Here is a 14,311-nt window from a genome sequence, read left to right as displayed (position 1 = left end):
CAGGGGCTGCCCCTGTGGCATAGCAGTTAAGTGCTTGCACCCTGCGATGGCAGCCCGGGGTTCGCAGGTTTGGATCCCGGGCATGCACCGACATACCACTTGTCAAGCCATGATGTAGCAGCGTCCCCTATAAAGTGGAGGAAGATGGGCGCGGATGTTAGCCCAGGGCCAGTCTTCCTTGGCAAAAAGAGAAGGATTGGCATCAGATGTTAGCTGAGGGCTAATCCTCCTCACAAAAAAAAAAAAAAGGATTATACATCATGACCAAATGAGATTTATCCGAGCCATGCAAGGTTGATACATTAATTGATTTTCCTTTATTGAAATACATCTTGTCTCTAGAATAAAGGACAAAAACTACATGATCATCCCAACAATGCAGAGAAAGCATTAGATAAATCCAATACCCTTTCAAGATAAAAACTCTCAACAAAATAGGAGTAGAAAGAAACTTCTGCAACCTGGTAAATGCCATCTACAAAATGCAGCTAATGTACTCAACGGTGAGAGACTAAAAGATTTTCCCACATAATCAGGAACAAGAGGATAACCACTCTTAACACCTCTATGCAGCATTAGTAGCTGGGGCAGTTAGGCAAGAAAATGAAATAAAAGGCATGCAGATTGGAAAGGAAGAACAAAACTATATGTATTTGCCAGTGTTATGATGTGGTATATAGAAACTGCTAAGGAATCCATAGGAACATAATTAGGGCTAATAAATGAGTTCAACAAGGTAGCAGGATACAAGATGAATATACAAAAAAAATTGTATTTCTGTACACCTGCAATTAATAATCCAAAGATGAAATTAGGAAAATAATTCCATTTACAATAGCATCAAAAAGAATAAAATACTTAAGTGGTCCGCCGCGTGGTGGGGGCCAGCCCCATGGTGTAGCGGATCCAATTCAGATCCTGGGTGCAGACCTACTCACAGCTCATCAAACCATGCTGAGGCAGCATCCCACATAGAAGAAATAGAAGGACCTACAACTAGGATATACACTTATGTACTGGGGCTTTGGGGAGGAAAAAGAAAAAGAAAGAGATTGGCAACAGATGTTAGCTCAGGGCCAGTGTTCCACACACAAAAAAAAGAATAAAATACTTAGGAGCAAATTTAGCAAGAGATTGTTAAGTGCAAGGTTGTACACTGAAAACCTCAAAATATCAAGAAAGAAGAGAATATCCAAATAAATGGAAAGACGTCCCATATTAAGGAATCAGAATATTTAATATTGTAAAAATGGTAATATTTCCCCAATTGATGTAAATATTCCCCACAATCCACATCAAAATCCCAGCTGACTTGATTACAGAAATTGACAAGCAGATCCTAAAATTTATATGGAAGTGCAAGGGACCCAGAATTTTAAAAACAAAACAAAACAAAACAAAAAAAGCTTTAAAAAGAGGAAAGTAGAAGGAATCACTTTTAACAATTTCAGAATTTATTACAACGCTGCAATGATCAAAGCAATGTGGTCCTGGCTTAATGATGAACACGTGTATATAAATGGAACATAATTCAGAGTGCTAAAATAAACCAATATATGTATGGTCGTTTGACTTTTTAATGGGCATGTCAACACAGTTCACTGGGGGCTGTGCAGGAGGGGAAGAATCTTTTCAACAAATGGTTCTAGGTCAAATGTATATTCACATGCAAAACAGTGAAGTTGGACCTCCACCTTCTGCCATCTACAAAAATTAACACAAAATAGATCAAAGACCTAAATGTAAGTGCTTAAACCATATATTTTAGAAGGACATATAGGAGTAAATCTTTGTGACCTTAAATTAGGATTTTTTAAAAATATGACACCAAAAACACCAGCAATCAGGACAAAATAGATAAGTAGGACTTCATAGAAATTAAAAAGTTTTGGGACTCATAGGACACAGTCAAGAAGGTGAAAAGACAACATGCAGAATGGGAGAAAATGCTTACAAATCATATCTACTGAGCCCCTAGTATTCAAAATTTATAAAGAACTCCTAAAACTAAACCACACAATGACAAACTAACCCCGTAAAATGTTGGGTAACAGATTTGAAAAGACATTTTTCCAAAGAAGATATCTAATTATCCAGTAAGCACATTAAAAGATGACTGAACAGTGTTGTCATTAGGGAAATGGTCATCCAAAACACAATTAAACAGCTTCATGCCCACTAGGATGGCTACAATCAGAAAAGTAGATAAAAAAAGTGCTGGTGAGGGGCCGGCCCAGTAGCACAGTGGTTAAGTTTGCACACTCCACTTCTGCAGCCGAGGATTCACAGGTTTGGATCCCAGGCTCGGACCTACACACTGCTCATCAAACCATGCTGTGGTGGCCTCCCACATTCAAAATAGAGGAAGATTGGTATGAATGTTAGCTCAGGGACAATCTTCCTCAAGCAAAAAGAGGAAGATTGGCAACAGATGTTAGCTCAGGGCCAATCTTCCTCACCAAAAAAAAAAAAAAAGTGCTCGTGAGGATTGGGAGAAATTGAAACGCCCATATGTTGCTGTTGGGAATGTAAGATGGTCAGCCACATTGGAAAGTAGCCTGTCAGTTCCTTGAAATGTTAAACTTGGAGTTACCATATAGCTTAGCAGAGTGCACTCCCTTACAGCCTTTATATTTTTGCCCAAAAATCACCCTTTTAGTGGGGTTTTGCAGTGAGCCATTCCCCTGCTCCCAGCCCTCTCAAGCCTCCTTTCCAACTTCATTGTCTTCTTCAAAGCAATTTCTGTCTTCTAGTATGCCCTGTGATTTACTTACTTATTTTGCAAGCTGCTGAAGGACTGGCTTTCCTTCTCATCTCTTTCCTTCATAGCTAGCTACATACTCAAGAGAATTGGAAATGTACATCTCACAAAACCTCGTACATGGGTGTTCATAGCAGCATTGTGCATAATAGTCAAAAAGTGGAAACAACCCAAATTTCCCACTGTAATCAAGATATACAACATTTCCATTATGTGAAAGATTCTCATTGTTTCCCTTCCCAGTCACTTCTCACCCCCCATGTCCACTCCCACCCAAACCGCCACTGACCACTTTCTGTCAATGTGGATTAGATTAGCCTTTTCTATGATTTTTAAAATATGGAATCATCCATTATGTACCGTTATGTTTTCCTTCCACTGGTCAGTGTAATGATTTTGAGATATATCTGTATTGTTGCATGTTATCACTAGTTTTTTCATTTTTTTTGCTAAGTAGTATTCTGTTGTTTGGTTATACCATAATTTGTGTTTCTAGTCACCTATTGATGGGCTCTTGTGTTGTTTCCAGTTTGGGGCTATTATATATGAGTAGAGCTGTTATAAACATTTGTGTACAAATTCTTGTATGTACATTTATTTGTATTTTTGTACTATAAATGCCTAAGAGTGGAATTTTTGGGTGGTAACTTCATGTTTAACAATTTTAGAAATTTTATATTATTCTCTTCCACTTACTCTGTTGGTATTGTCAGCTCTTTAAATTCTAGATATAGTTGATACATAGTGATATCTGATTGTGGTTTTAATTTGCATTTCCATGATGACTAAGGATCTTGAACTTCTTTCATTTACTGATCATTCATATTTTTTGGAGTGTTTGTCAAAATCTTTACCCATTTGAAAGCATTATTTTCTTATATTTGAGGAGTAACCATTCTTTATTTTCGATACAAGTCTTTGTGTCACAATATTTTTTCCCAGAATGTGACTTACCTATTAATTTTATTATCAGTATCTTACAAGGAGCAAAAGTTTTTAATTTTCATGTATTCCAATTTATCAGATTTCTCTTATGATTTTTTTTGGTATATTATCCAAGAAATCTTTGCCTGCCCCAAGGTGGCAACGTTTTTTCCCTATTTTTTCTTGACCTTTTATAATTTTTTATTTTATGTTTAGATCTATATCCATTTTGATTTAATTTTTGATTATGGTGTGAGTACATTTCAGGACTCGTGTTTTTCCCTATGTATATGCAGTTATTCCAGCAACATTTAAAAGAAATTATTTTCTTTCCCCCTTGGGATTGCTTTGGTACCTTTGTCAAAAGTGAAATCACTGTGTGAATTTGTATCTGTTTCTGATCTCCGTTGTGTTTTTCATGTTGGCATAGAAAGTAGAAGTCCTGTTGTAGGATTTTTATATCTGATCTTTATGGAATTGAGGTAATTTTCTTCTGTTGCTAGTTGGCTGAAATTTTTTTACTGTGAATGTGTGTTCAATTTTGTCAAATGCTTTATCTGAATCTGTTGAAGTGATTATTTTTCAAAACTTTACATTCAGTAAAATTCACTTTTTTGGGGTATGTAGTTCTATGAGATTTGACAAGGGCATATATTTGTATAATGAAGAGGGAGGAGGACTATCCTCTACACACTCTGGGTCCTTTCTGGCTGGGCTACAAATTAAATTGACATGAGACCAAATAGCAGGAGAAAATCAAACAAAGTTTAATAACATGTATACATGGGAGAAACCAGGGAAACTGAGTTTCTTGACAAAATGGCAGAGGTTCTCTTCTTAAATAGATTTAGATAAAGACAAAGAAGGATGTTGTGCGTTGGGGAAGAGACAGCTATGGGAGATTACCAGAAATCACAGTAAACAAGAGTATGCAGATTTAAGTCCTCTCCTTCCATACTGATAAGAGTTTCCAGAGATAAGGTCATCCCCCCCTCTTCTCAGGACAGAGAGGGAGATGCCTTTACAAATGGAGATTTCTCTTACAAATGTAAATGTTATCAAACAGAACTTCAATAAGAATGGGCTTAGGAAGGACCCTGCCAGTCTAGCCATACCCAGAGTTAAATTCCTTTCGGCAGTTGGTGGGGGAGGTCAAATATCCATCAGAGAAAATAATCAAGGTAAAGAGACATATTTTGAGGTGGCCAATTTTGATCTCCCACAATACTACCACAATCAAGATACAGAACAGTTCTATTACCTCAAAAAATTCCCGGATGCTGCCACTGCTTGGACAAACCATAATCCTACCTTTAACAACTAGCAACCACTGGTGTATTTTCTGTCCCTATTGTTTTGCCTTTTCAGATTGTCGTATAAATAGAATCATATGTGTCTTTTGAGTCTGCCTTCTTTCATTTACCTTAATGCATGTGAAATTCAGCAATATTGTGTATCAATAGTTAGTTCCTTTTTGTTGTTGAGTAGTAGTCTATTGTTTGGATCCCACAATTTGTCCATTCACGAATTGAAGGGCAATTTTATTATTTACAGTTGTTGGTGTTTATGTGTGAAGCTACTATAAACATTGTCTTTAGGTTTATGTGTAAACATAAATTTTCCTTTCTCTAGGGTGAATCCTAGGATTGGGAAGGCTGGGTCATATTCTAAGTGTGATAGCTGTATAAGAATCTGCCAAACTGCTGTCCAAAGTGCCTGTAACATTTTATACTTTGACCAGCAATGTATAGAGTTCTAGGTGGTTAGTTTCTTTACCAGTACGTGCTATGGTGAGTCTTAATTTGCCCTTCCCTGTTGGCTGATGATGCTGAGCACTTTGCATGTGTTTACTTACTATCTGTATCTCTTTTTGGATGAAATGATCAGATGGTTGTTATCTTTTATTAATATTAATTTTATTATTTTTTTATTAATTAATTATATTTTATCTTGATTGACTTTGAATCTTAGCCAACCATTTCTACCTGGGTTAAACTCACTTTTTATATATTGCTAGATGCACATTACTTATATTTTTATGTGTACATTTGTGATAGATATTGGTCTATAATTTTTTAATGTATTATCTTTGTCAGATTTTGGTGTCCATATATACTGGCCTTATAAAATGAGTTGAGAAGTATTCCCAACTCCTCCTTTTAATGAAAGAGTTCGGGTAAGATTGGTATTATTATTCCTTAAAAATTTGATAAATTTACTAGTGAAGCAGTCCAGGCTTCAAGTTTTCTTTGTGTGAAGGTTTTTAATAATGAATTCAGTTAACATAACAGATAAGAGATTTTTCAGATTTTTTATTTGTTCTTGAGCCAATTTCGGCAAAATGTATCTTTTCAGGAATTGTTTATTTATCTAAAATGTGATATTTATTGATGTAGTTTTCTTTGTATTTCTTTAAATATTTGTAAAGATCTTTAGTGATGCTTCCCCTTTTCATTTCTTGTATCAGTACTTTGATATTTGTGCATACACTCCACGTTTCTTGTACATAGCATTTGCATGGTATAGTTTTTACCATCCTTTTCCTTTTTTTTTTTTTTTTTTTAGATTTTATTTATTTATTTTTCCCCCAAAGCCCCAGCAGATAGTTGTCTGTCATAGCTGCACATCCTTCTAGTTGCCGTATGTGGGACGCGGCCTCAGCATGGCCAGAGGAGCGGTGCGTCGGTGCGCACCCGGGATCCGAACCCGGGCCGCCAGCAGCACAGTGCACGCACTTAACCGCCAAGCCACGGGGCCGGCCCAACCATCCTTTTCCTTTTATCTCTTAGGATTTTTATATTTTAAATAGGATTCTTGGGGCTGGCCGGGTTGCGAAGTGGTTAACTTCGCACATTCCACTTCAGTGGCTCAAGGTTCAGAGGTTCAGATCCTGGGTTTGGACCTGCACACCACTCGTTAAGCCATACTGTGGTGGCGTCCCATAGACAACATACAGGAAGATTGGCACAGATGTTACTTCAGGGCCAATCTTGCTCACCAAAAAAAAAAAAATGGGATTCTTACACACAGCATATAATTGCTTTCTTTTTTTTTCCCTATGTTAACCATGTTGTTCTAATTCAAATAGGGTGTTTAGAATATATTCAGTGTTTTTGTAAATATGATTGGTTTTACATCATATTTTCTCTTTTCCTACTTCTTTTGGCTCAATTCAGTATTTTTCAGAATTCCATTTTATCTACATTATTGGTTTATTAAAATATTCCTTTGTTTAAAGTCGCTTTAGTCTTTACAATATGCATCTTTAACCTCACAGTCTACCTCAAATAGTATTGCATATTATGTATATGGCTCTTACAACAGTCTACTTCTTTTTCTAGTACATGCATTTGTGCTATGGTTGTCATATATTTTTGTTGTTGTTTCTACATGTGATAAATCCCAGAATACATTGTTTTACTTAAGCTGTTGCAATCTCTAAGCCTTTGGAAACCTTCCTCTGCAGTTTAACAAGGTAGCTCTGGCCACTCTTTAGTGGATTTTTCTTGTCAAAATAGCTCAAGTGAAACATTCTCCATATTTCCTTTTCTAGATAATTCTGGGTTAGCCTAGACCAGTAGAGACATTTTGGGTGAGATTGGCAACGTGAAAAAGAAGCAGAAACCATATTCTTCTTGGAATGTCGGTGGGCCCGGACGTGGTCTCACAGCTCATGCATGTGGTCACTGAACAGCTTGGTAGCCATGTTGGCATGAGTCAGCAGCTGGACCTAGTTTCCCCTGTCCCCGCCTCATCTCCTCCTTCAGCTTCGGTACTTCTTGGGGCGTGTTAAGTCTTTAGCTCCATGAAAAAGGTGCTAGCCTCTCCTGCAGAATTCCCCCTGGTCAGAGTTGGAGGATTGGAGGACACAAATGTCAGCACAGGTTCCAGTCCATCTTTTTCTAGGGTTCTAATTTGTTCTTGCTTCTCTCACTTCACGTCCAACTTTCTTGCCCAACTGCCTGCCCTGCTAACTGGAAGTTCTGAAACCAGACTGGGAAGTAACAGCCTGATATAGACTGTGTAACCAACTCCTGATAAAACTTGCTTATTAGCTAGTTTCCTGAGTACATCCCTCGTTATGTATCTGTATATGTCTTACGTGTTTCGCTTCAAACTCTGACTCACATAACTCATTTATCTCTCAAAGAAATTATTTGATGATAAAATAAAAGTCTCTTCTTTTTAGCCACATATTCACGATTTCTTATGTTTTTCATTCTGTTAGGTAGATCCACTTTTTGTATGGTATTGTTTCTCCTCTGCTTAAGAACTTCCTTTACCATTTTGTGTAATGCAGATCTGCTACCGATTAATTCTCTCATTGTCTGTAGAAGTTTTTATTCTGTATTTTTTGAAAGTTATTAGTGTTGGTATAGAATTCTATTTTGAAATTTTGTCTTTTCAGCAGTTTACAGATATTGTTCAGTGGCTGGTATAATTTCTATGGTAATTCTTTTTCTTATTCCTCTATAACTAGTGTGTCTTTTTTCCTTGATTACTTTTAAGATTTTGTTTTGTTTTTATTATTGTTTTCAGAAATTTGATTAGGAGTGTCTTGGTATGTGCATTTTTATGTGGGTGTTTATCTTGCTTGGGCCTTGCTGAACTTTTTGATTTGTGGATTTGTATTTTATTTCAAATATAGAAACATTTTGGCTACTTTATTCAAATATTTTTTCTTCAAAGAAATGGTTCACCTTTCTTTCTGGGTCTCCATTATACATATGATAGACCTCTTAATATCATCCCATAGATCCTTGAAATTTTTTTCTTTTTTTTTCCCATCATTTTTCTTTTATTTCAATTTGGATAGATTCTATTTCTATGTCTTTATGTTCTCTGATCTTTTCTTCTTTAATATCTAGTCACTTTTTAAATCACATCCAATGAAGTGTTCACTTCAGATATTACGTTTTTTTCTCTAGAAGTACCATTTGGTTTATTTTACTATCATCCCTTTTCTTCTCTCACTATGTTGAAATTGTCCTTTAAGTACCTGAACATAGTTATAGTAACTTTTACTGTCCTGTCTGCTAGTTCCATTCTTTTTGTTGTTTCAGGCTACAGTTTATTAAACTGACACCTCTCTGGGCTATCAAATATCTTCTACCAATGTGTTCTCTGGTGTTTACTCAAATTATAAACTCCCTGGTATTTCTTTGGCTGGCTTTGCAGAGTTACACTGTGTGCATACATAGCTCAATACTGAACAAAAACTCACTCTGGATTGGACTGAATGCATACTAAAGGTGCATTTTAGCACCTTCCTCTGTACATCCTGCTGATCAGCATCTAAATCTAGGGTCTTGATCACACTCAGATTTGCTCTTTTTGAAAAGATTATAACGTGTTCTTTTCTTTGAAGGGACCTCATGTCTGATTGTCTCCTTTTGTGACATTAGCAGCCAATTCTCACTGCCCAGATAGTTTAATTCATTGAGAATTGCAAAATCATCATACTCTAATTCTGTGATTTCTTTCCCTTTTCTAGCATAAAGTTTTTATTGAGGTATAATTAACATAAACTGCACATTTGTAAAGTGTACAATTTGATAAATTTTGATATCTGTATACATACACCCATGGAACCATCACCACAATCAACTTAATGAACACATCTCGCCTGTGCGTTGGGTTCCTAGGGCTGCTATAGAAAATTACCACAAACCAGGTAGTTTAAAATAACAGAAATTTATTATCTCACAGTTCTGTATTTTAGAAGTGTGAAATCATGGTGTCAGCAGACACTCAAGGGGAGAATCCATTTCTTGCTTTTTTCAGCCTCTGGCTGCTGCAAGTGTTCCTTGACTTGTGGCCGCATCACCCAGTGTCTGCTTCCATGGTCATATTGTGTCCTTCTCTTCTCTCTCAAAACTCTGTCTGCCTCTCTCTAATAAGGGTACCAATGATTGCATTTGGACCCTACCAGGTTATCCAGGATAAGCTCCTCCTCTCAAGATCCTTAACTTAATCAAGTTTCTTCAAGTATTTTGAAGAAAAAATATTTGAATAAAGTAGCCAAAATGTTTCTACCATGTGTTGTTCACTCACCTAAGGTAGCATTCAAAGTTGAATATGTCTTGGGAGGGGGTGGGGGGGGTGCAGGTAGCATGTTTTTAGGCTCCTATAGTCCGCAACAGTTTCCTTGTGTCCCTTTGTAATCCTTCCTCCTCTCCCTCCACCTTCCTTAGGCAACCACTGATCACGTTCTGCCTTCTGTCACAATAGAGTTAATTGCATTCTCTACAGTTTCAACAGAATGATACGGTGTGAAATTTTTTGTCTTGCTTCTTTCACTCAGCATAATTATGTTGAGGTTCATCTAGGTTGTTATGTGACATTTGGGTTAAATGGACATCTGTTCAACTGTTGATGGACATCTCTAGTTTTTGGCAATGGCAAAGATGCTATGGACATTTGTTTATAACTTTTTGTATGGACATATGCTTTCATTTCTTTTGGACAATACCTAGGAGTTGAATGCCTGGATTGTATGGTCGGTCTATGTTTAAATTTCTAAGATTTTAAATTTAGATTTAGATAAATAATATTATAAATTTAAATTTGTAAGAAACTTTTTTTTTTGCATAGGGCTATCCCAGTTGTTCTCACATAATTTTTTTTTTTTAATTTTATTTATTTATTTATTTTTCCCCCAAAGCCCCAGTAGATAGTTGTATGTCATAGCTGCACATCCTTCTAGTTACTGTATGTGGGACGCGGCCTCAGCGTGGCCAGAGAAGCAGTGCGTCGGTGCGCGCCCGGGATCCGAACCCGGGCCGCCAGCAGCAGAGCGCGCGCACTTAACCACTAAGCCACGGGGCCGGCCCTCTCACATCATTTCTTGAAAAAAGTATCCTTTCCTCACTCTGTTGCCTTTGCACACTGATGAAAGTAAGTTGTCCATATATGTATGGATGTACTTCCTATTATCTATTCTGTTGATTGCTGTGTGTTGACATGAATGCTAAACTTGCTGATTATTGTATCTTCATAATAATTCTTATAATTAAGTAGTACTGTCCTACTATGTTCTTCTTTTCAAAGTTGTTCTGTTTTAGGTTCTTTCCATTTCCCTATGAATTTTAGGATCAGCTTGTCAATTTCATCATCAACCAAAAAAAAGTCTGCTGGGATTTTTGTTAGAATTACATTTAAGGTATAGATCAATTTTGCAGTAATTATTGATATCTTAACACTATCAAGTTTTTCGACCCATGAACATGATATATCTCTCCATTTATTTAGATCTTTAACTTTTCTCAGCAGTTTTGTAGTTTTTAGTGTACAAGTCTTACACATCTTTTGTGAGATTCATCCTTAAGTATTTTCGATTTTTTTATGCTATTGTAAATTATATTTTTAAAATTTGAGTTCCTGGGTCTGACCCCGTGGCTTAGCGGTTAAGTGCGCGCGCTCCACTACCGGCGGCCCGGGTTTGGATCCCGGGCGCGCACCGACGCACTGCTTCTCCGGCCATGCTGAGGCCGCGTCCCACATACAGCAACTAGAAGGGTATGCAACTATGGCGTACAACTATCTACTGGGGCTTTGGGGGAAAAAAAGGAGGAAGATTGGCAATAGATGTTAGCTCAGAGCCGGTCTTCCTCAGCACAAAGAGGAGTAGCATGGATGTTAGCTCAGGGCTGATCTTCCTCACAAAAAAAAAAAAATTTGAGTTCCTGAGCGTTCTCTAGTATTTACTTATTGGTCATGTATGCTTCAATCTGGCTAAACTCAATTATTTTCTAGTAGCTGTTTTATAGACTACATTTGACTTTCTACACCTGTGATCAAGTGATCTGTGATCAAAGATATTTTTGTTTCTTAATTTCTCTTCTGCCTGCTTCTGTTTATTTTCCTGCTTTTTTGCGCTGCTTAGAACCTCTAGTCCAATGTTAAGTAGAAGTGGTGAGGGCATAGCTTTCTATTCCTGATCATATGCGGTAAGCATTCATTCTCTGCCCATTGCGTATGATGTTACCCATGTGTTTTGGGCAGATGGTCTTTATTAAGTTCTTTTTTCCTAGTTTGTTGTGAGTTTTTATCATGGATAGATTTTGTTAAATCCTTTCTTTTTTTCTTTGCATCTTTAGACATGATCGATATGGGTTTTTTCCCCTTTTTTTTGTTAATTTAGTGAAATATATTGACTGAATCTTCAAATATTAAATGAATCTCATATTCCTGGGATTGGTCATTGCTATGGTCTGAATGTTTGTGTCCCCGTGAACATATGATGAAATCCTAACCCCCAAAGATGATGACATTAGGAGGTGGGACCTTTGGGAGGTGCTTAGGTCGTGAGGGTAGAGCCCTCATGAGTGGGATTAGTGTTCTTATAAAGAGGTCCCTCTCCCACTTTCACCATGTGAGGACAGAGTGAGAATGCACTGGCTGTGAACCAGGAAGAGGGCCCCCACCAGAACATCAAGAGATCTTGGACTTCCCAGCCTCCAGAACTGTGAGAAATAAATTTTTGTTGTCTGTAAGCTACCCAGTCTGTGGTATTTTGCTATAGTAACTCGAACAGACTAAGACAGGCATGATGTGTTATCTTTTTAAATATAGTGATGGATTCTGTTTGCTAAGATATTGTTTCGTATTTTGCATATATGTTTAGAAGGTTTTGTAGTGTGTAATTTTCACTTCTTCTACTGTTTTTGTTGTTGTTGTTTTGTATTAGAGTAACTGGCTGCATAGAGTGAGTTACTCCTCATCAGTTTTCTGGAAGAATTTGTTTAAAATTGATACTACTTCTTCCTTAAATATTTGAAACAGCTCTCCAGTGAAGCTGCCTCCACTTGGGATTTTCTTTGTGGGAAGGTTTTCAACTACCAGATTAAATTGTTTACTGGTATAGTGTTCCCACACTGATTTTATACCCTTCTCATGCTTGTGTCGTCATTGGTAAGCCTGAGTGTTATACTGATCCATATCCAAATACAAATTAGGAAATTGCCTTCTCTGGCTGTTTCCATCCCAGGATTTCTCCCTCACTTACCAGTTTGGCAGCGCTGCCTCCCATTGTTTTTATAGCCATAAATATATTGGAGTTTATGTTGGAATTTTCATAGCCCATGCTTGCCTCACCATAATTGGGACCTACCCTTGAGGCAAGGACGTGAGAGTGAGTACAGAAGCAAGAAAATTGGCTCAATCTGGGTTGCTTTGTTAAGGTTTGACTCTTTTCCAAAACCCTCCTGCTTTAATTTACAGTCCTTGTGTCATTAGTTTTTGTATTTTGTCGAGTGTTTATAGATGAAATCAGTCAGAGAGGGGGACAGGCTCTAGGGACTTAATGCCACCGTACTGGAACTAGCACTTCTTCATTTAAGGAGTTATTTAATGGTTAAAAGTAATTTTTTTCTCTTGTAACATTGCTGATTTGTTGCTTTTTATTTCCTGGTTTATATCTATCACAATCATTTTTATGCTACTATTTTTGCAGTTTGGGTCAGTCATAGTTCTCGGAGTCTTTGAAGTCTTCCTCTCTTTTTGGCATAAGATTTCTAAGCTCGCTTTTCCTGCTCGCTTTCTATATTTTCCCTTTGTCCAACTATCCTGTATCCATATGTTAGATCTAGATTTTGAGAAATTACAATATACATGTTAAAGTATTCTTATTACAACTGTTTTTTCTGGCAGCTTTTTTCTATTTCTTCTGCCATCTGGTTGGTTGAGACTTTCTCTTCTGTGATCAGTTTTGATAAATTTTCTTAGAAAGTTGTCCATTCTCTCAAAAGTGTTCATATAGTACTCTTATAATTTAAATAAATTCGCCTGTGTATCTTATTTTCCTCTTTTCATTTCTTATTTTTATTTGTTTACTCTCTTTTTTGATTGGTTTAGCTAATATTTCCAATAACAATTTTTTAAAGTGCCAGCTCTTTATTTGTTAATGCTACTGTTTTCTAACTCATTATATTCTGCTTTTATTTTTATTTTTTCTGCTTTCCTCTACTTTGTTATTTATTTTCTAGGTATTGGGCTTTGATCCTCAACTCATTTCCTTTCATAGAGATAATCATTTAAGTTTTGAGTTTTCTGAGTGGTGAAATTGCATTGCCAAGATTCCGATATGTACCTATTTTCTGTATAGTCATTTACTGGAATTATTCCATTTCAGTTTTTTCTTTCCTTAGCGATCCAGCATTTTTGGAGAGGGCATTACCATTTCCGCATGGAAGGGCTTTTGGTTTTCTAATATTTGCTATTAGTTTCTATCGTTACTCTATTTTCAAGAGTGTTGTTAATATTATTTCAATTTTTTGTACACATACCATACTCTAGTCACAAGAAGATATTTTTTGCCCCCAAGTCATAGCCTTGTCATTAAGCACTTCTGATTTTGCTCAAGATGTTGCTTCATGTAGACTTTTATCCTTCAAGTCACAACTGCCAATTCTTTTTCATATAATTCTTGGCTGTCTTGCTCTAGATTCTGTTGTATAATTCAGGTTCCCTCTTTTGCCCCAAGTCCCTAAATGTTCACAGTACCATAAGACCCATTATGTGTCAGAAAATGGATTAACATCTTCTTCTGGGGATTACCAGAATGGTTGGCCTTGGTTAAAAGAGAAAGCTAGAGAAGGACCTGAGAAAAGATATAAGGAATAAAAC

The 14,311-nt window shown here is 36.8% G+C and overlaps 1 protein-coding gene across 1 annotated transcript in view; it reads left to right on the top strand.

Annotated features, from left to right (window-relative positions):
- LOC147912893 (uncharacterized) overlaps nt 1-14,311 on the top strand; it is a 39,329-nt gene that overhangs the window by 12,050 nt on the left and 12,968 nt on the right. The window lies entirely within an intron of this gene.

Source organism: Ceratotherium simum, chromosome 33 (assembly GCF_057802395.1).
Source record: "Ceratotherium simum simum isolate JZ-2026a chromosome 33, ASM5780239v1, whole genome shotgun sequence".
NCBI lineage: Eukaryota > Metazoa > Chordata > Mammalia > Perissodactyla > Rhinocerotidae > Ceratotherium > Ceratotherium simum.
This window is presented reverse-complemented; position numbering and strand designations above follow the sequence as displayed.